Below are 21,600 nucleotides of genomic sequence, written 5' to 3'. Positions count from 1 at the left end.
AATCTACACTACATTCCACATCAGTGGACATCGAAGCAGCAGTGCAACACTAATTCCTTTAAAGTACTTTCCAGCTTCCCACTTACGAGCCAAAAGCACCTACGCTTTTCTCTGTTTCGCCGACCTCAAAACAATTATCGAAGCACCTTCCAGCATTCCATTTACGAGCCAAAAGCACCGACGCTCTTCGGTGCTTCCCCCACCTCAAGCAACTACGATACAATGCCCTAGTTCTAACACGATCCCTCTTAGCTGCATTTTTCAACACGTCAACATAAATGGATTCTTCAGCCCCTACGGGAAATCTCCACCTGAGGTAACTCTCCACTACCACGACGCCGCCGCTCCACCACGTCAACATAGAGACGCATTCTCCGACATTACAAGGACATCTCCATCAGAGGCATTCCTCCACCATCATGACGCCCGCCGCCTCCACCACGACAACATAGAGACGTTGGACTACCCTTCTCCACCACTGCATGAGTCGGACCATCTCCCCCTCCTCTAACATCGAATCACGCTCCGCCCGATTATCTTTACGTGCCAGACGATCGTCGCAACATCTATCAGCCAACGGCCATACCACTCGGAACACACAGCATCTAAGCTGCGTAAGAATCTTCCCTTTCTTCCTTATTTACTCTTCTATTAATGTAAATCCTGGTTACATATTTTCTAACTCTTCTCACTATAACCTAATACTAATTGCTCCCCCTGTTTCCAGCAGTACATCCTTTCATCTTCTCGCCCTACTGCAGCCCCGTCACTCACCGCCGTATTCCAACATCACATTGTGTAAGTAGATATTTTTCCGTTCTCAGTGCCACCTAGGAGCAACAGTCTCCACACATATTTTTTAATACATGAACGTGTCCAAAGCCCTCTCTGACTCGACAAACCGACCCTATAGACAAAGCCAATCTACGTTTCCACCAACCAGGTCCCTTCTTTTATTTCCAATTCTTCAGACAATTCAACTCCTACGAACAACACAATGACAACGCAAAACCTCATCACAGTCATTGAGGACAAAAAAAGTTTACCACTCTTTAACGGCAGGAACATTCCTCTGCACACCTTCCGCACTGGAATTCACTCAGAAATACTACATAGGAATGTCACAGACGACAAAACAATTATATCTATCTTAACATTCGCAATAGACAATCACAACACTTTAGCTTGTGATGTCATTCAGCCTGATTTGTTTGAGGAAACACATTAATTTGATTTATTTGCAAAACAATTTAAAAAGTCAGCTGTGGCTTTTGATTCACTTGGAACACTTCCCCCCCTATACACCACTAAATAAAAGGCAGTCAAAATAGCTTCAGCATTTAAGAGTGAACTCATAAAAAGATTAAAAAACTCAGACTGAGTCTCAAACAACACAATTTCATTAGATAACTTAATCTCCCTCATTGCATACTATCGCCTTCTCCCACAATTACACTCAGACACGCTCCAGAAAGCTAGCGCCATTACATTCACACTAGGTATTACATTAGGCGAATTCCCAGGGAAATTGTCTGACATAGAACAAATCATAACTCAGATACAAAACCAGTTAGTAACAATAGTGCAAACACACACGATAGTACAGGTCACACGGTCCCCCTCACATAACACGAAAGTACGACATACACCACGCACGCGACATCACTCACGACAACACTCTCCTTCAAGAACACGAATGTTTTATATATACTGCCACAAACCAGGACACTTCGTTAACACGTGTTATCACAGATACCCGTCACAACTGAACCGATACTGTGAGCATCATAGTACTTGTTTTCACACAACTGATCATTGCTGTGTACTCCTGGCACGAGGACACCACAGACAAGAATCCCCAGATAGCTCTCCTGCTGGACATTCACGTAACCCATCTCCTGCAAGACATTCACGTAACACATCTCCTGCAGGACATAATATCATCATTTACCCTGCTCAACATGGCATCATTTATGCTAATCATTTCCTCCCTGGATTACCATCAGCAAATTCCCACAAATTCAACCACATCAACGTGGCTAAGCAGACAAAACCTGATTTAACGCAAATTAATTCTAGCACACCTGCTCAAACTCACCCTGCTTCATCACATAAGGATACACCAGATCTTTACTCAGTTGGCACCGACGCACAAACATTCCAACAAATCTAACTCTTCCATTTGACTACCAGCTGTAGACATACCTTCCAGGCAAAACAAATGCACTAACTACTCACGCATGTCAAAATCAGCGAAACTCAGGACAAAACACCCTGTTAAAATTGGTGTTTATATTGTTTACATCTCTAACCATATCCCTACGTCAACGCTCTCCCCCACACTCTCTGGAACCTATCGTATCTTTGGACATCAATTAAAAAACAAAGTTAAAGCACTCAGGATGCAAAATCTTTCTTGATTCACCTCCTCTTCCTCTCTTAATTTCTTTCCAAAATATATTTTTATTACTTTCAAATCTGCTCTCTTCCTTGACTTCATTATCTTATGCTTTACTTCTCTTCTCTTTGCTTTGTCCCTCTGATATGATTCCCTCGTCCTATTTTGTAACCAATCTGTGAAATCTCGCTTCTTTTCTTCTACAATCTTCTTTGCTTCCTCACCCCACCACTCACTACCCTTCCTCTATTTCCTCCCGCCCTCCTTGTTCCACACACCATCTTTGCACACCATGTGACGCCCTCCTTGAACCATCCCTTATTCCTCCTCCACTCCTAGTTCTACTCTATCCTTCATTCTCTCCCATTCCTCTCTCAGCTTCTTCTTGTACTCCTCTTTTTTCCTTATCATTTAAGCAGTTCACTCGAAGCACCTCCCTACCTTTTGTCCCTTTCTTCTTTCTCCATCTATCCTCCACTCTCAACTTACCTTCCACCAGAAAATTATATGATATCCCCCACTCTCTCCCCTTAGAACATGTACATCCTTAACTCTTCCTATTATACTCCTATCTATCACTACAGTCCATTAACGCTCTATCTACCACCCTTCCATCCACCATCTTCTCCCATGTGTAATTATGCTTGACTTTCTTCCTAAACATTGTATTTGCTATCATCAACTCTCTTTCTAGACACATCTTCACCATCAACTCTCCACTACGATTCTTTCCTGGAACTCCACATTTCCCAACTACTCCGTTTATATTTCCTACCCTAGCATTAAGGTCTCTCAATACCGCTACATTGACTTTCTCCCTAATCCCTCTATGCACTCATTTAAATCTATTCAAAAAGCCTCCCTTTCTTCTGCACTCTTCTCACTACTAGGCCTATATGCACCTACAAAAACCCACATCTCCTTTCCCAGTTTCACCTTCATCCACATTAACATAGAAAAAAAAACTCCTTCTGCTCCACTACACGTTTACCTATCTCTTCACTTACTAGTATAGCCACCCCTTCTCTCCCCTCCCTCGTCCTCTCTTCACTCCTGAGAACCTCCCAAGTACACTCCCAAACTCACACTCGCCCCTCCCTCTCAAGTTAGTTTCACTTAAAGCCAACACATCCATCTTTCTTCTCACAAACATACTGTCTATATCTCCCCCTTTACTCTCATCTGTACTACATTCACGCTACATTAAAATACCCAAACATTAGGGTACCGATTGGAAAAATCCTATACCCTCTTATGCCTTATATTTTTAGGAATGTCCCCTGTAGGGCTACAGGGAGAAGGATGCCTAGTCCTAATCTCCATCCCGATTTTCTCGCCTCTTGCGATTCAAGTGAGAATACTTGGTGGCAGCATTCTATCCCCCAACACAGAGAAGTGGTATAGGTCAGTAACAAGGGGTTGGGGGACAGCATAACGGAGAGACAGTCGCAATATAATAAAAGTGTCATAATTTCTCTGTGAACACAGTCCTCCTTTTCAATGACCTTCAAAACATTCCCAAGGACCAAAATGGTTGAAGACTAGTCCACAGTAAAAAAAAAAAAAAAAAAAAAAAAAAAAAAAAAATATATATATATATATATATATATATATATATATATGTATTATACATATATATATATATATATATATATATATATATACTGTATATATATATTCATTGTATATATGGGCAGGAGATCTCTCAAGCATGTTTGGTTAAATTTAATGGCAAGATTATTATTGCAGAGTTTTTTATCTGCCTTTTCTCTTTCTCTGAGAATCTTTTTCCCTTCCACGGGAAGTTGTCTTATAATGTCACCATATGACATTGTTTTGTAAGTTACTTTGGGCATGGCTTTACCAAAGTGAAAAACTGGCCAGAACGCGTTTTCACACTACTTAGTGCTTCATCAGTGGCTAGAGTGTGAATATCTGATTGATTTTTTGTGTTTATATACTATTAGTGTTGGTCTGATATTTCATTTTTGAGGCTTCTGATTGGCTAGTGGGCTGGACTGGGACTCCCGAACTGTTCTACTTCCTGATTGGTCGGCTGTTGTGTGACGTCATCAGTATTGTGCCTTCTTTCAGGGAGCTGAGATATCCTTACGCTAGGGAGGGCCTCTAAATCCCTAGTTTGTATATTAAGATTGGGAGATGTTTCAATAATAAAGAGAGCCTCGAGGATAGGTAGTCTTCTATGGTCTTGGTTTGTTGCCAGCACGTCTGTGTTTTCTATTAGAGTTTCTCTTTTTAAATTTCTTTTGTGAGCAGAATGATGGTGGTTTTTGGGAGCTCCTGAAGAGAGGTGGTATGATAACCGGTGTGAGAGCTTCATTGTTGTCATGCCAATATAGTTTGAAGGTTGGGATCCACAGTTCCCAAGTTTACAATATGACGTGAGTTCTCTGAAGGTCATTTTTACTTTCTCTTATATTATTCTTTAGTAGCAGTTGAGATGTCTTTTTATTTTGATACAAAGATTCTACCATCAGTGCCTATATTAGAAGATCTCTTAGTCACTGTAATAATTGGGAAACAGTACATAATGAGTTAGAAAGAGCTTCTCAGACCCTTATAAATAATGGATTCGCCAATAAGGATATAGAGCGAATCACAAAAAGAACTCTAGACAAATGGTACTTGGACAAAAACCACCAGGACAAAAGCCACCCAGACAAAATCCCACAGGACATTAACGCCAAAAACCTGATTAAAATTTACTATAAGTCCTTCTTCTCCACAGCCTACAAAGAAGATGAAAGGGTTATGCAACAAATTATTAAAAGAAATATTAAACCAAAAGAAGAAAACTCTAAAGTACAACTGATTATATATTATCAAAATAAAAAGACATCTCAACTGCTACTAAAGAATGATATAAGAGAAAGTAAAAGTGACCTTCAGAGAACGTTTTTGTCTATTAAGACATCCTCGTACTCTGAGGATGTCGTAATAGACGAAAACAGTTAGTATTCCGACTTTATTTTTCCTGTGGTTTCTGTAATATTATTTAGTCGCGCGTAATTGTGATTATTTTTGTAATATATCTATATATATATATATATATGTATATATATATATATATACATATATATATATATATATATATATATATATATATATATATATATATATATATACTGACCATTCTTAATATATACGACTCCGTCGTTCTACCCTCTTTAAAGCCTTCCTTTGCTACTTCTGTGTCTCCAGTGAAATAAGCGCTAGTTATTGGTAACGAAATACTACACGAAAACAATCGAAGACACGCGTTGTAGTAATACACCTCTATTGTAGAAAGGTGTTAAAAGGAGCAGCAATAAAAGTTGGATTTCCACACCCAAGATGATTGGGTGGCTCCAAAATTCAGCTATTCGCTGTACAGACGAGGAAATAAGTTTCTCGATGCTACACAGGGAAATAACAGTCTTATTACAAGTTTAAATAAGTCCATTTGTCCTTTGATATCATATCAAATATCTTTGTCAACAAATGCGACTACTTATATCAGTTCTCAAATGGGATTCAAATAATTTATAATTAAAAGAACAGTGGTAAATAACGGCTTTATTACAAATACAAACAAGACTATTGTTTCATATGCCCTTTAGATCTCTGTCGTCAAATACTGTAAAATACAGAAGGGAGAACTTAAACCTTTGTCAACAAATACTACTACCGTAAGATTAAAAATAAAAAAATAGGGAAGAAGAACTTGTGTACTCAGCTGTACCAGAAAAGAATTCAAAAGAAGACATAGGAAAACAGAGGAAAAAATAAGAAACAACAACAAACTAGAAATAGACACAAGCACATGAACCTGTGAAGACTGGAACAAACGAAGAAGAGGAAGATGACGAAGGAATAGACACAGGAAACGAGAAGATAAATAAGGTTAAGAGGAGGAGAGAGGGGAAGAGGGAAATGAACTTAGTTAATTTAAGTAATAAGAAAAGGATGTTGATAAACGAGGAGAGAATGGAATGAACACGAGTTAGAGGAAAATATAAATGGTATATACAAATGTTTATATTGTGTGACAATAGCGTTTATCAATTCATCTCTCTCTCTCTCTCTCTCTCTCTCTCTCTCTCTCTCTCTCTCTCTCTCTCTCTCTCTCTCTCTCTCTCTCTCTCTCTCTCTCTCTCTCTCTCTCTCTCTCTCTCTCTCTCTCTCTCTCTCTCTCTCTCTCTCTCTCTCTCTCTCTCTCTCTCTCTCTCTCTCTCTCTCTCTCTCTCTCTCTCTCTCTCTCTCTCTCTCTCTCTCTCTCTCTCTCTATCTATCTATCTATCTATCTCTCTATCTATCTATCTATCTATCTAAAAAGGTCTGCTGGTGGCTTTTTGAGAGAGATAGAGAGAGAGAGAGAGAGAGAGAGAGAGAGAGAGAGAGAGAGAGAGAGAGAGAGAGAGAGAGAGAGAGAGAGAGAGAGAGAGAGAGAGAGAGAGAGAGAGAGAGAGAGAGAGAGAGAGAGAGAGAGAGAGAGAGAGAGAGAGAGAGAGAGAGAGACTAGTGGAGAGAGAGAGAGAGAGAGAGAGAGAGAGACAGAGAGAGAGAGACGAGAGAGAGACGAGAGACGAGAGAGAGAGAGAGAGAGAGAGAGAGAGAGAGAGAGAGAGAGAGAGAGAGAGAGAGAGAGAGAGAGAGAGAGAGAGAGAGAGAGAGAGAGAGAGAGAGAGAGAGAGAGAGAGAGAGAGAGGAGAGAGAGAGAGAGGAGAGAGAGAGAGAGAGAGAGAGAGAGAGAGAGAGAGAGAGAGAGAGAGAAGAGAGAGGAGAGAGAGAGAGAGAGAGAGAGAGAGAGAGAGAGAGAGAGAGAGAGAGAGAGAGAGAGAGAGAGAGAAATATGAAAGTACGACGCAAGGGCGGCCTTATTGAGACAGTCAGTGGCCCTGAGTGCATGACGAGCCCCTTCAGACCCGGCTGGTTCACCACAGAAAAATGGGTCATCAGGTTTTATGTTATGTTATGTTTTATGTTATGTTATGTTATGTTATGTTATGTTGTTATTTTATGTTATGTTATGCTATGTTATGTTGTGGTGTGTTGTGTTGTGTTGTATTGTGTTGTGTTGTGTTGTGTTGTGCTGTGTTGTGTTGTGTTGTGTTGTGTTGTGTCGTGTCGTGTCGTGTTGTGTTGTGTTATGTTATGTTATGTTATGTTATGTTATGTTATGTTATGTTATGTTATGTTATGTTATGTTATGTTATGTTATGTTATGTTGTTATGTTATGTTATGTTATGTTATGTTATGTTATGTTGTGTTGTGTTGTGTTGTGTTGTGTTGTGTTGTGTTGTGTTGTGTTGTGTTGTGTTGTGTTGTGTTGTGTTGTGTTGTGTTATATTATGTTAGGTTAGGTTAGGTTAGGTTAGGTTAGGTTAGGTTAGGTTAGGTTAGGTTAGGTTAGGTTAGGTTAGGTTAGGTTAGGTTAGGTTAGGTTAGGTTAGGTTAGGTTAGGTTAGGTTAGGTTAGCTTAGCTTAGCTTAGCTTAGCTTAGCTTAGCTTAGCTTAGCTTAGCTTAGCTTAGCTTAGCTTAGCTTAGCTTAGCTTAGCTTAGCTTAGCTTAGCTTAGTTTAGTTTAGTTTAGCTTAACTTAGCTTAGCTTAGCTTAGCTTAGCTTAGGCTATGTTAGGTTAGGTTAGGTCGAGGAGAGCAAGGAACAAGCAAAGGAAAATCATGTAGAATACGAAGAAGAAATGAAAAGAAAGTGAGTTGAAGAGGTAGAAATACAAGAAGAGGTGAAGGAGAAGAATGAAGAAGAGGTGAAGAAAAAGGACGTGAAATGGAAAGTGTAAGAAGTATAAGAGGAGTAAAATGGGTAGAGATACTTGTAGAAGAAGCAGGAAGAGGAGGGGAATAAGAACAAGCAGGAGGAGGAGAAAAGAAAAAGAAGGAATGAAGAAATGTTTTTGAAGGTGGAAGAAGAGAAGGAGTTAAATGCGCTAAGGCAACAGTGGAGGAACCTCCACAGTAGGAATAAGAGGAAGATGGAAAATAAAAAGGAGGAGAAGGAAGAAGAAGACGTTTAAGACAAAGGCGAGTAATAAAAAGACGACGATGACAAGGAGGAGGAGGAGAGGGAGGATGAGGAGAGGGAGGAGGAAGAATAAAAGTTTAAGAAACTCTAGACCAAGATGAATGGACATTGTAGGGAATGTCGTGAAGATTGTGGAGTCGAAGGAGTTAAGTAAAGCCCTGAAATACGTTGTGGGGAGCAGTGGTGGATGTCGAGATCACAAGAGTGACGAGATCGTGGAGGAGAGGTTGAGTTGTGGAGGGGGGAAACATGAAGGGCAGGAAGGAGAGGGTAGTGATGCATCGGGTATAAAAGAGGATGTCCGTTAGCAACTTGTCAGGTATTTACTAACTCGTAGCAGCTTAGGAAAAGAAGTCTATTGGTTACCTTTGTTACAGAGGCAACCAATGGGAGTCTTTAATTTAGGATTTGTCATACTAATGCTATGTCTCAGCACATTACCTTAAACCCGATTGGTGTGACGGTGTCAGGAATTCCCCTTGAGCCACGAGATGCTGAGATCCGTGTGGTACCTGTGAAGATTATTACTCTGGTGTTTGGTTTAGGCTCTAGGAAAGGGTGCTGTGAGGTGTGGCACTGGCGTGTCTGGTTCTTGTTCCGTCAATTCAGGAGGGAGGTTAGGGTGCGTCTTTGCCCCAGCAATTTTCAACGCCTGCAGGGACTGGGTATTGAAAAGAGTTGTCGATGAATGTCACTGTAGAGCACCTATTAGCAACACCAAGGTTGCTTATATTGACTTTACTGATGATGTTCTTGCAGAGTCTTTGGAGATCCTGGTTGCAACCCTCGAATCACTCTACAGGGACGCGAAACCGCTTGGATTCCAGGCCTGCTGGACTAAGACTGGGTGACACAATTAAGTCTGTCCATACATATATCAAGGACATTATTGTATTGGAAAACCTGATATACTTTGGTAGTGTAGTGCATAACAATGGTGGGTCATGTCAAGAAGCCCCTCAAAGGATTGGCATTGCTCAAGTTGTTATGGACTGGCTAAACCAGATCATATGGCGTTGTCGATATTTATGCAGGAGGACTAAAAGCCAAATCTTCAAGTTACTTATTCTCCCTTTCTTGTTGTGCGGTTGTGGGACATGAACATAGGATATTGACTGAAGAAGTGTCTCGACGTCTTTGGTACCAAGTGCCTTTGAAGAATCATGAGGATATGCTGGAATGACTACGTACAAAATCAGAGACTAATCGGTGGTACTCATTCTGAGCCTGTTATTTGCATATTTCTTAAATGTCAACTCCGAATGTATGGGCATATGGCACGCTTCCCGGATGTTGATACCATACAAAGGGTTGTCTCAGCAAAAGACAACCCCTGGGGGAGGAAACGTAGGGGACACTCGTAAAATTCGTGGCTGAACACAAATCGAGTAATCTTACCAAAAGCTTCTTGAAAGGGGAAAGGTAGCTGCATAGGAACTCGTTCGGAGGAACTGATGTATGTGAGTGAAACGACGCACCCCTTGGCATTCGTCCAATAGACACTTACTTTATGACAAACTTCACAAAGTTTATTCCAATTATAAACAAACTATTCTATTCAGTATGAAAGTGTCTCTTACGACTACAGGGCCGTGGAGTCCCCTGAAATGGAGTGAGAAATTGTGGAGTGAGGAATTATGGAGTGGAAAAAAAATTGGAAATGGTGTTGATGTTGAATCCATGGAGATCATGACGGATGAGGAGTGAAAATTGTGGAGGTGATGCGAATATCATGGAGGAGAATTTACCGAGTTGAGGGAGGACGAAGCGGAGTAGAGTCGATGAAAGAGAAAAGACAGAAGTAAAAGTGGAGGAGAATGGGAAGGAGAGTGGGGAGAGCAAGGAGAGGAGGATTAGGTTAGAGAAGAGGAGGGATGGGGCAATAAAGAAGATGGGAGGGAAGGGGGGGAGGATAGAGATAGCAGAAGAGAGTAAAGAAGAGAAGGAGGAAGTGGAGGCGAGAGAGAAGGAGGAGACTCAGGCGGGGAAAAAGTGAAAAATAGGAAGGAGGAGGAAGAGAAGAATACAAAATAGCACAGGCAGGAAAAGGAGGAAGGGCCGGGAGGAGGAGAAGAGGGATAAACAGGAGGAGGAGGAGAAGGAGGAGGAGGAGGAGGAGGAGGAGGAGAGAAGTAAGAGATAGAGGATGGAAAGTAGGAAGATGGGGGAGGAGGAGAGAGAAGGTAAAAAAAGAAGAGAAGAAGAAGAGGAAGGAGAGCAAAAGGATAAAAAGAAGGAAGAGGAGGGTGAGAGAGGACTAAAAATGGAGGAGAAAGAGGAGGAAGGAACAGAAGAAAGAAGAGGAGTAGAAGGAGGAGGAGGAAGTCGATGGGGAGGAGTTGGTGAAGGAGGGGGAGGATGACAGGGAAGAAGAGGAGGAGGAGGAAGAGGAGGAGGAGAAGGAATAGGAGTAGGAGAAGGAAGAGGAGGAAGAAGGAGAAGAGGAGGAGGAGGAGAGGGGCGAAGGGGAAGAGGAGTATTCGGGTGATGATGAGAACCAGGTCTTGCAGATAAGTGAGAGAGAGGTAGGATGATAGAGAGCACGTAAAATAGAGTAATGGAATTAAAAATAGAGATGACGGAAGAGAGGGGGAGAGAAAGGAGAGGAAGAAGAGGAGAAGAGGAAGAGGAGTGAAGGAAGAGAATGGGAAAGGGAGAAGAGGGGAGGAAGAGAAAGGGAGAGGAAGAGGAGGTGAGGAAGAAGAGGGCAGGATGAGGAGGGAAGGCAAAAGAGAAGAGAAAGAGGAGGAGAGAAAGTGAGGAAGAAAACTTGGAGAAGGGGTAGAAAGAAGATGAGGAGAAGAAATATATAGATAAACATACATACATACATATACCAACGCTTTTTCCCCCTTACAAGGGAGGTAGCCAAAAAGGAAAAGGCATAAAATCATTCCCACCCATTCCATCCCTGAATACACTCCACACCCCTCCACCCTCCCTCTCATCTTAGCACCTCCTGGATGACGGGTCATCCCTGCACCTTTTCCACTGCCCTGGGTCAGAAGCAGTGTCGCAAGACACAGCACATCCACAGCAAGGCCGCTTCATTAAATCGGCGAACCCTCCTCTCCGTCCCCCCTCCCGTGCATGAAGGAGAAGATGGGGAGAAATCCCTTCGGGCTGCGTCAAAATTTGCTCACACATACTACCTCACCTCCCATCCTCCCGCCCATTCCACCTCATGCATCACATCATCCATATACAACCATTCTCCATTCACCCCTGTCTTCTGTCCTCTCCCGTCCTTCCTCAACAGACATTCCCCTCTTCCCCAAAGCCCCCTTCACCCCATCTATCCACCTCATCCTAGGACGTCCCCTCATGTTCACTCCCTCCACATCTGCCTTCCATACCTCTTTTACTAGTCTTTCTTCACTCATTCTTTCCATGTGTCCAAACCATCCTAATACTCTTTCATCAACCCTATCTCCTAACCCCCTTTCCACCCCTGTTCTCCTCCTCACCTCCTCATTTCTCATTCTATCCAGCCTAGTAACCCCCATCATACTTTTCAGACACCTCATCTCAAATACATTCAAACTCCTTCCCTCTTCTTCTCTTATGTTCCATGTTTCTGCCCCATATAGTGCTGTTGGCACAATAACTCCTTCATATAGTCTCCTCTTAGCATTCATTTCCAAATGTCTATTCCTCATTACACTTTTTAATCCATCAGTGCATTTACTCGCTTCTCTCAATCTACATTCTACCTCCACCTTCACTCCACCTTTTCCTGCCACATTTGCACCCAAGTATCTAAAACTATCCACTTCCTCCAGTCGCTCTCCCTTAATGCTCACTTCCAGACTACTGCCACTTTCACCCCTTGTACATCTCATCACCTTACTTTTACCCACATTTATCTTCAGCTTTCCTCTATCACACACTCTCCCAAACTCTGTCACCAACTTCCTCAATCCCTCCTCCGATCCTGCCACAAGCGCAGTGTCGTCCGCAAACAACAGCTGGCTTACCTCCCACATTAGAAAAAAGGAAAGAAAAAAGGGAAAAAGAGTACACCGAAAGTGAACATGAATTATGAGAAAGGGAATAAAAGTGGACTTAAAATGAAAAAAAAAAAGCAAGATGAAGACTAAGTAGAATAGGAGTTGAAAGAAGGAGAGAAGAGAAGAGAAGAGAGAGAGAGAAAGAGGAAGAGAGAGAGAGAGAGAGAGAGAGAGAGAGAGAGAGAGAGAGAGAGAGAGAGAGAGAATTCATACTTACATCCCGTTTAAGGACAGGCCCCCCAAAATGGCTCGACAAAGAAACTGAAAAAGTATTGCTAAAAAGAGACAGGCTTATAAAAAACACAAGTGCTCGGGTGCACCTAATGACTATGAAAGCTATTTAATAATACAGAAATATCTAAAAAAGACAATAAAAACGAAAACGATAATAAAGAATTTAATATCGCTGAAAAATCCAAAGAGAATCGCAGAGAATTTCATAATTATATTAGAAATAAGAAGGTTATTAGGAATCACATTGGCCCACTATTAGCTGCTGACGGTCAACTTGAGTATCCAAATGAAGGAATGTGTGATATTCTAAACAATTATTTTAGCTCAGTATTCGTAAACAAAACACCTCAAAGTAAACTACGAACAGAAACTTGTGAAAAATCTAGGGTGAACTTACTCACTACGGTTAATATAAAACAAAGAAAAAATTAAAAGTTATATAGAGTAACTCAAAATTAATAAAACACTAGGGACTGACGGTTGGCATCCAGGAATTTTAAAGGAAATGAAAAGTGAATTGTTGTACCATTAGAAATTATTTTCGAGAAATCCATCATATCCGGATATGTCCCAAGAGAATGCAAGCTAGCTAACGTTACTCTCATATTAAAAAAAATGACAAAAATAACTACAAGCCTATAAGCTTGACTTCAATCATAGGAAAAATTAGGGAAACTATCATCAAAGATGCTATCGAATATCATTTAGAAAGTTTGATAAATGATAGCCAGCATGGATTCAGACGGAAGCGTTCTTGCGTGACTAACTCGAATTCTACAACATAGTCATCTCGAATTATGGCAAAACAAACAATATAGATTTAATGTATTTAGACTTTGGAAAAGCTTTTCATACCGTCCCCTACGATAGACTACTTACTAAATTAGCTTCACACGGAGTAAGTGGTAGCCTATTAAGTTGAATTAGCAATTGTTTGAATAATCGAAAACAGAGAGTTGTTTTAAACGGCAAAACTTCTACATGGAAAAATGGCTGCACGGACAAAACCCCAACGGACAAAACCCCAGTGCTCCAAACGAACAAAACCCCAGCAGAAGTAGAAAAAAACAGCATAAAACCCCAGCATATTTAGATTGACACAACTTTAGTACTATATAGAAAATATGTGGCATTTTTCAACTGAGTTTGATACCAGTAAAAAGTAACTTAGCAGTGTCTCTTCTTGTTAGTTTGGGGTGAAATCACACCCATCATAGAGGTGTGAATACAAGGGTAACATTCATTTTGGTTTATTTTTCATCTTATTTTATCTATTTATTTATTTATTTACTTATTTATTTATTTATTTATTTATTTATTTATCTTATTTTTTATTTTTTATTTATTTCTATTTTTTTTTATTTATTCATTTATTTATTTATTTATTTATTTATTTATTTATTTATTTATTTATTTATTTATTTATTTATTATTTTTTTTTTTTATTTATTTATTTATTTATTTATTTATTTTGCTCACCCACATATATGTTTAACATTACTGGGGTTTTAAAATATCTGCCCTTCAGGGGTTATGTATCCAGACTGAGGCAGGTGTTAATTAGCTCAACAAATGACAGCTTAGACACTGCTCAATTAACAGTCAACATTTGAATAGTGTCTTCTCAGGTGTTACCCTAAGATGGGTGAATGATATGGGTATGTATACTCTTATGCTGGATGGACTAACCAGTAATCCGACAATCCCAGAAGGAGCATGGATGTGATATAGAACAACAAAGGTGGTCTGAAGACTTGTTATGAAGGGTATGTTTACACAAAGAAGACCAAGTCAAAAAGCACTATCCGGTGGAAACGTTTACAGCGGGCAGCATATTCATGTAAAGGTGCAATCAGTACAAACCTCACTATAGACTCAAATTTGAACTTCAGAAAACATAATCATGAACCAAACCCTAATGCTGCTTCAGTTACAAAAGTAATGTCTCAGATAAAATCTGATGCGAAAATGAAAAAGGGGAAGACAGTCCAAGTGTATACTGAAGCTATGCTTGGAGCAACCATGGTTGGAAAACCAGAAACAATTAAGCGGGATATAAGACGCCAAAGGCAAGGAGTCAGTCCTGTGGAACATTCATCACTAAAGGAACTAATTCTAGAGGGAAGTTGGACAACAACTGGTGGAGATAACTCAAAGCCTTTCCTGATTCATGACAGTGGGGTCGATGCTGACAACAGATTATTGGCATATGGGTGGCACATATTCAATGGCACCAAAGATCCAAGGAAAGTACAGTTTCATGTGTATATGCGATATTGCCAGGGAAGAGCCAAGTTATCTATGAGGAACTCCTCACTTCCATAGTAACTCACTGTAACCAACTTGGAATCCAACTTGATCCAACCACCATCATCACGGACTTTGAGAGTGCAAGAATGCAGGCCATTCATAGGGTCTTTGGGAGCTATGTGAGAACCCAGGGTTGTTTTTACCATTTAACTCAGAGTACTTGGAGAAAGATACAAGAACTGGGACTTGTTGGTTTGTACAAGCCAAGAGATGATGTTAGAAAATTCCGTGGTGTGTTAGATAGACTAGCCCTGATACCACTAGATAATGTCGCATCTGGAATGGAATTCCTGAAAGAGAATACTTCTGAGGGACTAGATGACTTAGCCACCTGCTCTGACAGAACCTATGTTTCTGGAAGTTATCGGTTGATTCATTTTCTAGATGACGGGTCCCTGCCTACCCTCCATCTGCGTCATCGGCCTCCTGTCTTTCCTCCAGAAGTGTGGAATGTAAACAAAGCCACATTGGAAGGGGGCGACAGGACAAATAACATGTGTGAAGGATGGAACAACTCCTCCAGGGAAGTAATTAAACATAAGCACCCCAGGATTTGGACCATGATAGAAGGATTCTAACAAGACCATGCTGTTGTAATGACCACATTACTTCAAGATCAGATTGGCAAATGTCAAGAGAAAAGAGCATTAACAGAGCATTAGGTTTCATTGCTTGGACGGTAACGAATAGAAGTGCAGAAGTAATTATCAAACTCTATCTAGCGATAGTTAAACCCATCCTTGACTATGCGGTACATTTTTGGTCATCAATTTACTAGAATTAGTACAGAGAAGAATGACCAAAATGATACACCGACTCAGAAATTTATTTGCCTTACGAGGAGAAGCTTAGCTTACACTCTCTGGAAAGACGCAGAGTGCGGGGCGATCTAATAAAGGTGTTCAAGCTGATCAAAGGCTTTAACAATGGTGATGGAAACAAGGTCATCATATTAAAACAATAGAGCAGGACTCGCAGTAATGGATCTTAACTGGACAAATTTAGATTTAAGAAGGAAATAGGCAAGAATTGGTTTACTAATAGGGTGGTCAACGAATGGAATAGACTTAGTAACCATGTAGTGAGCGCTGAAACTATCAGTTGTTTTAAGAAACGGTTAGACAACTTTATGGATGGGGATGACAGGTGGTGATGGATATGGAGCTGCCTTGTGTAGGCCTTATGGTCTCTTGCAATCTTCTTCATTCTTATGTTCTTATGTAAAACTGATTACAAATATAAAAATAAATCATACAAAAATGGACTAAAATATATTCATCTGTTCTCCTTAAAAAGCGTAGAATTAGAGGAGACTTGATACAGATCTTTAAGATTCTAAAGGGAATTGACATAAAAAAAGTCACCAAATATTCACACTGAATGAGAATCCGACAAGAAATAATGGTCTCAAACTGTAAGCAAATAGATTTAATTTGGAAGTGGTTAGAAACAATTCGCCAACCATGTAGCTAATGAATGGAATAAAATTCCTGCAGAGGCAGTGCAATGTGGTTCAGTTTGAAGCTTTAAGGGAGCTTCGTCAGCGAACATTTGAAAAATTCTGGTACAAGAGCGAATTTTAGGTAAACACTTCAAATATATCTCTATGATGATGGCAATACTCATACAAATCTATACAACTGTATTTCGTTTCTCTTGTTTTATACAGCATAAAATTGATAAAATATTGCCAACCTCTAGCAACCCCATTGCATAGAAAAAAAAATCTGTATATTAAAATAGTGTCGACATTTCTAAAGCTATTTCGCTTTTTGCTACAGAATTGTATTTATGGAGATATTTGGCAACTCCTCCCACCAGCATACCCCACAAAGACTGTGGACAGGGCATCAGTATTCTTGAAAAGGTCAAAGTAAGGTGATGTCGCTCCTGGCGCTCTTAGCGTAAGCAACAATTTTGATTCTTTGCCCTGTATTGTTGCTGTGATCATGGAAAAATTAACAATAAACAAAGGAGTGAAGCGGCAGAATATAGAGAGGGCCCATGAGTGCCTAATACAGAAACAAGAAGAAGGAAAAAGAAAGAAAGAGGAGAAAAGCTGCACAGCTGCACCCGCACTCCGCAAGCATGTCTTAACCACGCCCACCTTACACCTCCTCTGCCCACGCCACACTACTCACCCTCACCTCACACCTCATCAGCAAAGAAGAGGAAATTGGAGATTTGCTATACATCGCAGCCATCAAACAAAAGGTCGTGAAAAATGGACGCAAAAATTTAAATCCACCATCCTGTAAAGTTTATGTTTTGTTCTTTTTGTTGTAATATATTCGGTTGTTCTTTATAGATTTTTGTAATTTTTGTTTTATTTGAAAGAAAAAAAACATGTTCTTTATTTTCTACAGCAAAAATAAAATAAATTTGAATGTCTATTTTTTTTTCATTCTAATTTTCCCATTTTTTTCTAATTTTCATTTATGAAACCTGAATTTTTTCAGCATTTCTTAATTATTCAGAGAAAATAATTAATATAAAGAAATCAGAAGTATTAGTTTGATAAAATGTATTCAATAGTTTTTGTTTCCCAGACTTTAAGTTTTCATTTTATACCGAGCTGAATGATATGGAAGTAATTAGAGCTTCACTAGAGCTCACTATATTTTCACTAAATATTCACTATGCCTTATATATACATGGGAGGAACACAATACTCTGAGGAATTGTACACTAATATAAGGGGTAATTATAGCTAAGTGCATTGAATACATATATGAAAAGATTATTTCACCTACTCTATAAAGCGATGCGACACTCCCTCAAGATCAGTGGTTCCCAAACTATTTCACCTGACGCCCCCTTTTTGCTTCCAGTAGACTCGCACGCCCCCACTCCCTCTTTTGTTCATGTGAAATGATTCTTGCATTTATTTCTTAGCATTGTTCAGGAAAACAGACTTCTGTTTGTATTAAATCTTATTAATGAAAGCCACTCAAACAAATAATAATACATTCCAGAGAAATTTCTCTAAGTAACTAAAAACAAAACATTTGGTTCAAAGGGAGCGAAAAAAATTAACATTAGCAAATTGGCAAAATTGACTTGCAATTTTAAGAATAGATAATTTGAAAACATGGCATATATTTTGAAAGACTCATGAGACAAAGGCACGATTTATGAAGTAATTTAGTGAGATGGATGTTGCTGCTTCTTCCTCACAAGATTAGAAATTCTAGGATTGAAGTATTGGGAGTTTGTGAATAGTCCCTTAGTGGCGTCAGTGTGGTTGGTATTAGTGACGTGTCCAAAACGTGTAAGGAGAACTAGCTTAATAGAAAAAGGGTTGGAGTGACTGCTATAATTATACTTTGCATGTATGTAATGGCAGATATTTATTCCTTGAATGATTATATTATTCTAATTAAACAAATATTTTTGAACAGATGACTTCACGCCCCCCTTGTATCCTCCTCATGCCTCCCTAGGGGAGCGTGCCCCCTAGTTGGGGAACCACTGGTTTAGATAAACATCTAAGCAAGATGCTGTAATGACTGCTATTTCTTTTATATTGTTTGTTTATATATTTGTTATTATTTGTTTGTTTATTATTTGCTTTATCTTCATTTATTATTATTTATCTGTCATTTTATTGTTATTTACTATTTACCTGTTTGTACTTATTTGACTATAGCTATGAATTTATTTATTCTATTTATTATCATTTATATTATTATAATTTTGTTTGTTTATTTTTTCATTTAGTTATCTATCATTATTATATATATATTTTTCGCATCCGACCTAGTTATGGACCAAAAGGTCTCCTGTCGGCATGCTCTGCCTTTGTAATCCTTTTAGAGAGAGAGAGAAAGAGAGAAAGCGGGAGAGAGAGAGAGAGAGAGAGAGAGAGAGAGAGAGAGAGAGAGAGAGAGAGAGAGAGAGAGAGAGAGAGAGAGAGAGAGAGAGAGAGAAAGTCTGCTATCCAGCTAGCCAAACAGACAGACAGACAGACAGATAGACGGGCGGGCAGGCAGGAAGGTAGAGACACAGACATATAGGTAAACAGACAGACAGACAGACAGACAGACAGACAGACAGACAGACAGACAGACAGACAGACAGACAGACAGACAGACAGACAGACAGACAGACAGACAGACAGACAGACAGACAGACAGACAGACAGACAGACAGACAGACAGACAGACAGACAGACAGACAGACAGACAGACAGACAGACAGACAGACAGACAGACAGACAGACAGACAGACAGACAGACAGACGTAGGGACAAACAGACGGACGAGCCGGGTAGCCAACGAGCCAGCCAGCCAGACAGCTAGCCAGTCAGACAACCAGCCAGACAGGCAGACAGTGAAACAGACAGACACATAGACAGAGGGCAGACAGGCATGGCCGGAGAGACGGGGAAGAGGGGAGAGTGTTTGCCGGAGTGAGAGGCAGCGAGAGATAAGACAAAGAGCGAGGAGATAAACCTGTACACCAAGCGGGCCAGAGAAGACAAAAAAAACAGAGAAGAAAAAGGAGAAGGAAGGAACAAAGAGACGAGAAATGATACGAGAAACAAGACAAAAATAAACAGGAATTTTTTAGTGAAAAAAAAGAAAAGAAGAAGAGAGGTATTGTTCAACGCAAAAAGGAGGAGGAGGAGAAGAAGGATGATAAAGAATGGAAGTAAGAGAAGGGTGATAGAATAAGAAAGAGGAGGAGGACAAGGAAGGAGAGGAGGAGAGAATAGGAGGCGCAAAATTAGGAAGAGGAGGAGGAAGAGGCAAAAAAGGTAGATTAAGAGGTGAAGGTAAGAGGAAAGAAAGAGAATTAGGACTCAGAAATGAAGGCGGGGAAGAAGGGGGCCAAGAGTAAGTAAGAGGATGAGAAAGAGGAAGAGGAAGAGGAAGAGGAAGAGGAAGAGGAAGAGGAAGAAGAAGAGGAAGAGGAAGAGGAAGAGGAGGAGGAAGAGGAAGAGGAGGAGGAAGAGGAAGAGGAAGAGGAAGAGGAAGAGGAAGAGGAAGAGGAAGAGGAAGAGGAAGAGGAAGAGGAAGAGGAAGAGGAAGAGGAAGAGGAGGAAGAGGAAAAGGACGAGACAAAAATTAGGAAGAGGAGGAGGAAGAGACAAAAATTAGGAAGAGGACGAGCCAGATAAGAGGGAGCGGAATGAGGAGAGAGCGAGCAAAGGAGGAGGAGGAGGTGAATTTCAATATGAAGTAGGAGGGCCAGGGAAGATAAAATGGTGATAAAGATTAGACGAAGGAAGGTGGAAGAGAATAGGGAGGAAGAAGGGGAGGAAGGGTAGGAGGAGGAGGAGGGGTTAGAAGAGGAGGTAAACAAATTGGAGGTGAAGGAGAACGATATAAATGGCCAGGAAAGAGAGAAGATAGTAATGTAAAAGAAGCGTAGGAGGAGGAGGAATAGGAAGAGGAAGAGGAAGAGAAGGAGAAGGAGGAGGAGGAGGAGGAGAAAGAGGAGAGGAAGGAGGAGGAGGAGGACAAGAAGGCGGAGGAGGAGGAGGGGGAGGAGGAGGAAGAGGAGGAGGAGGAGGAGGAGAGGAAGGAGGAGGAGGAGCTGAAAGTAGAGAAGGCCTATATGGAGAAGGATCATGAAAAATATGATAACGATAACAAGAAAGTAGAGGAGTATGAGCAGAAGGAAGAGGAGAAGAATGAAGTAAAGGATGAGGATGAGGTGAAAGAGTTAGGATGGAGGAGAACGAGGAGGAGGAGGAGCAGGAAGAGGAGGAGGAGAAGAAGGAAGAGAAAGTACAGGATATAGGGTAAGATGAGTAAGAAGAATAGATGGGAGGAGTAGGTAGAGGAAGAATATTTTGGATCGGAGGCTCAAGAAGAAGAAGAAGGAAGAGATGAAGGAAGAGGTAGAGAGTAGGGAGGGGTTGTAAGGGGAAGAAGAGGACGGGGAAGAGAAAAAATCGGAGCAAAAAAAAAAAGAAGATTGGAAAAAGAGAAAATGGAGGAAAAGGGGTAGAAGAAAAAAAAAAAAAAGGGGGAAAGGAAGAAGAATAAGAGTAAAAAAAAAGAGGAGAACCGAAGGAAAAAGAGGTAATGAAAGTGTTAAATGAGTAGGAAAACGGAGTAGAGAGAAGAGGAAGAGGAAAAAAACAAAAAGAAGATGAAGATGAAGAGGAAGAGCAGGACGCGTGGGAAGGTGTGTGTGTGTGTGTGTGTGTGTGTGTGTGTGTGTGTGTGTGTGTGTGTGTGTGTGTGTGTGTGTGTGTGTGTGTGTGTGTGTGTGTGTGTGTGTGTGTGTGTGTGTGTGTGTGTGTGTGTGTGTGTGTGTGTGTGTGTGTGTGTGTGTGTGTGTGTTGTGTGTGTGTGTGTGTGTGTGGTGTGTGTGTGTGTGTGTGTGTGTGTGTGTGTGTGTGTGTGTGTGTGTGTGTGTGTGTGTGTGTGTGTGTGTGTGTGTGTGTGTGTGTGTATGTGTGTGCGTATGCTGTTGGGTCAATAGGTGTGGTCACTGCAGAGTATGTGTGTGTGTGTGTTTGTTCGTTCACCTTGTACCAGCTCTCGCTTATATATACAAGCGGAACTACGTTTATTCATATGTGAAGGAAAAAATGGATAGATAGAGAGTGTTTGCGTGACTATGTTTCCACGTGTTTGTGTGTGTGTGT

This window comes from Oratosquilla oratoria, chromosome 21 (assembly GCF_046742065.1).
Source record: "Oratosquilla oratoria isolate Oo_2021 chromosome 21, ASM4674206v1, whole genome shotgun sequence".
Classification (NCBI taxonomy): Eukaryota; Metazoa; Arthropoda; class Malacostraca; order Stomatopoda; family Squillidae; genus Oratosquilla; species Oratosquilla oratoria.
This window is presented reverse-complemented; position numbering follows the sequence as displayed.